This window comes from Artibeus jamaicensis, unplaced genomic scaffold (genome assembly GCF_021234435.1).
Source record: "Artibeus jamaicensis isolate MK-2021 breed Jamaican fruit bat unplaced genomic scaffold, CSHL_Jam_final contig_391, whole genome shotgun sequence".
In the NCBI taxonomy this organism is placed as follows: Eukaryota; Metazoa; Chordata; class Mammalia; order Chiroptera; family Phyllostomidae; genus Artibeus; species Artibeus jamaicensis.
In genome coordinates, this window is record NW_026521814.1 from 10122141 (window position 1) to 10125934 (window position 3794).

General features: G+C 44.7%; 1 pseudogene; it reads right to left on the reverse strand.

The window, feature by feature from the left end:
* Positions 1 to 677: 677 nt before the first annotated feature.
* On the reverse strand, positions 678 to 1770 carry LOC119053647 (actin, cytoplasmic 1-like; annotated as a pseudogene).
* Between the last annotated feature and the right edge of the window lie 2024 nt (positions 1771 to 3794).

The following is a 3794-nucleotide window of genomic DNA, read 5'->3' on the forward strand; positions in this document are numbered from 1 at the left end:
AAAATGCATAGATACTCAAGATAAAATTTAAAACCTGTATAAAAGTTTATAATGTGAAAATTGAAAAGATTTTCACTCTTGTTCTTTTTTTTGTTTCCTTAAAGGTGTGCACTTTCTTGCACTGGTCTCGGTCAGTGTACAGGTAAGCCCTGGCTGCATGCATCCCTCAACCTAGTCCCAGGGGAACCAAAAAGCCTTCATACATCTCAAGATGGGGACAAAAAGAGGGGCTGTGATGGCTGACCATTCAAATACAACAAAAAGAACAAATATTAAGGTGAAGATCAAAACATTTGGATGGCATAATGTAGGCAAAAACAATGCTACCACCCTCCCCTGTGTGGACTCGGGGAAGGACCTGCCCTTCTTAGGGAGAAGTGGGTGACTTATGGGCAGGCAGGGGGTTTCCTGTAAGAGTGTATCTCACAATATTTGGAACGACTATTTTTAAAAAAGAACTATTTTTAATGTGCAATTAAAGTCCTTGGCCACATTGTAGAAGTTTGGGGATGCTCACTGCAATACACTGCTGTTGCTACCACTGTTCGACTTTTTAAATCCTGAGTTAAGCGCAGAACAAAACAAAAAAAGAAATAAAGCCATGCCGGTCTCATCTCATTTTCTGGGCAAGTTAGGTTTTGTGAATAAAGGGTGTAACCGACTAAGTAACTGTCCACCTAGAAGCATTTGTGGTGGGTGATGGAGGGGTCAGACTCACTGTACCCCCGCTTGCTGCTGCACACCTGCTGGGAGGCGGACAGGGAGGCCCAGGTGGAGCCATCAGTCCCCACAGAGTCCTTGCACTCAGGGGGCACTAGGATTTTGGTCTTCATCATGCTGGGAGCCAGGGTGGGGTCTCCTGCATCCTGTTGGCAAGGCCTGGGTACACGATGGTCTCACCAGACAGCACTGTGTAGGCATAGAGGTCCCTTACGGATGTCGACATCACACTTTGTGATGGGGTTGAAGGCAGTTTCATGGATGGCAGCAGATTCCATGCCAAGGCTGGAAGAGGGCCTCGGAGCAGTGGAACTGCTTGTTGCCGGTGGTGATGACCTGACCGTTGGACAGCTCGTAGCTCTTCTCCAGGGAGGAGCTGGAGGCTGCAGAGGCCATCTCCTGCTCAAAGTCCGGAGCAACATAGCGCAGCTTCTTCTTGATGTCGCACACCATTTCCCACTCAGCTGTGGTGAGGAAGCTATAGCCACGCTCCGCGGGGGTCTTCATGAGGTAGTCTGTCAGGTCCCAGCCAGCTAGGTCCAGACACAGGATGGAGTGGGGGAGGGTGTAGCACTCATAGATGGGCAGACTGTGGGTGACCCCATCCCCGGAGTCCATCACAATGCCAGTGGTGTGGCCAGAGGTATGCAGGGGTGGCATGGCCGGGGTGGCCACATGCATTTCTGGGGTGTTGAGAGTTTCAAACATGACTGGGGTCATCTCACAGTTGGCCTTGGGGCTCAGGGGGCCCCAGTGAGCAGAATGGGGTGTTCCTTGGGGGCAACACAAGCTCATTGTAAAAGGTATGATGCCAGATCTTCTCCATGTCATCAAAGTTGCTGACAATGCCATGTTCAATGGGGTACTTCACAGTCAGGATGCCCCTCTTGCTTGGGCCTCATTGCCCACATAGGAGTCCTGGCCTAGGCGCCCCATGCTGGAGGGGAAGATGGCCCTGGAGGCATCATCACCTGTGAAGCCAGCCTTGCACAAGCCAGAGCCATTGCTGACCACGAGTGCAGTAATACCATCCATGGTGAGCTGCAGGTGGAGTAGACCTGCGAAGGCGGAAGAGTGGCAAAGGCAAGAGGCCTGTGCTTGCGGATGGGCGCAAACACAGCAGTCTCCACTCCCATTCTTAATCCCATTTCTTAATTAATCACTATTAACATCTTCCTAGAGGCTTTGCATGTTTATCCATCACACTTAGAGAGTAAAAGCTGTGTCCTCACATGGTCAGCAGGCCCTGTTACCTCCCTTTACTTTAACTCCTGTTTGCCCCATCCCTTCTCCTAACTAGCTGTTAGCATCCGCCAAGCAGGCTCCTGCCTCAGAGCCTTTGCTTCTACTTCCCAGGCTCTTCCTCCTGATAGCAGCCCTACTCTCCCGTCACTTCCCCCTGTCCTTTACTCAAATACACCTCCAAGGAGGTGGTATTGAAAACTGCACCTACCTCATACTTCCATTCCCTTCCCTTCCCTTCCCTGATTTCTTCTTATCCTTAGCACTTTTTTACATTGCACATGTACCTTTTACTTAATTCTCTCGTTTATTATCTGTCTCTCCTACCAGAATTAGTTAAGTTCTGTGTAGGCAGGGATTTTTTGTGTAGTGCCTGGTAAGATACTCAATAAATATTTCTTGAATGAATAGCTGAATATCAAGCACAATTACATAGTGTATATTTGTATAATATTTTAACAAGTGGGATCATGTTATAGTACAATCTCCCACTTTTTTCCTCCAGGAGATCTTGGATGTTTTTTCATGTTAGCTCATCTGGAGGTACTTCATTCTTTTTTTATTTTAAGTATATTTTATTGATTATGCTATTACAGTTGTCCCGATTTTCTCCTCCCCTTTATCCCACTCCACCTGGTACCCCCATTCCCTCCAGCATTCTCCCCTGCCCTACTGCAATTCCATGGGTTGTACAGATAAGTTTTTTGGCTTCTCATTTCCTATACTATTCTTAACCTCCTCCTGTCTATTTTGTACCTACCGATTATGCTTCTTATTCCCTGTGCCTTTTCCCCGTTCTCCCTGCTCCCCATCCCCACTGATAACCCTCCATGTGATCTCCTTTTCTATGATTCTGTTCCTGTTCTAGTTTGCTTAGTTTTTGGTTTTGGTTTTTTAAGGTTCAGTTGATATTTGTGAGTTTGTTGTCATATTACTGTTCATAGTTTTGATCAGCTTCTTTTTCTTAGATAAGTCCCTTTATAAGGGCTTGGTGATGATGAAGTCCTTTATCTTTACCTTATTTGGAAAACACTTTGTCTGCCCTTCCATTCTAAATGATAGATTTGCTAGAAAGAGTAATCTTGGATGTAGATCCTTGTTTTTCATGACTATGAATACTTCTTTCCAGCCTACTCTTGCCTGTAAGGTTTCTTTTGAGAAATCAGCTGACAGTCTTATGGGAACTCCTTTGTAGGTAACTCTGTAGTTTTTTTCTTGTTGCTTTTAAGATCCTCTCTTTATCTTTAATTTTTGACATTTTAATTATGTGTCTTGGTGTGGCCCTCTTTGGGTCCAACTTATTTGGAACTCTCTGACCTTCCTGGACTTATATGTCTATTTCTTTCTCCAGATGGGGGAAGTTTTCTTTCATTATGTTTTTCAAGTAAGTTTTCAATTTCTTGCTCTTCCTTTTCTCCTTTTGGAATCCCTGTGATTCGGATGTTGGTACTTTTAAAGTCTCGGAGGTTCCTAAGCCTCTCCTCATTTTCTTTGGATTCTTGTTTCTTCATTCTGTTCTGGTTGAATGTTTATTTCTTCCTTTTGTTCTAAATCATTGATTTGAGTCCTTGTTTCCTTCCCTTCACTGTTGGTTCCCTGCATATTTTTCTTTATTTCACTTTGGATAGCCTTCACTTCTTTCTTTATTTTGCAGCTGTATGAAATTATTTATTTGAGCATTTTGATTACCTGTGTTTTGAACTCTGCATCTGATAGGTTGGCTATCTTTTTGTTGCTTAGTTCCTTTTCTGGAGTTTTGATCTGTTCTTTCATTTAGGCCATATTTCTTTGTCTTGGCACACCTGTTATGTTGTAATGGGGAGCCTTAGGTA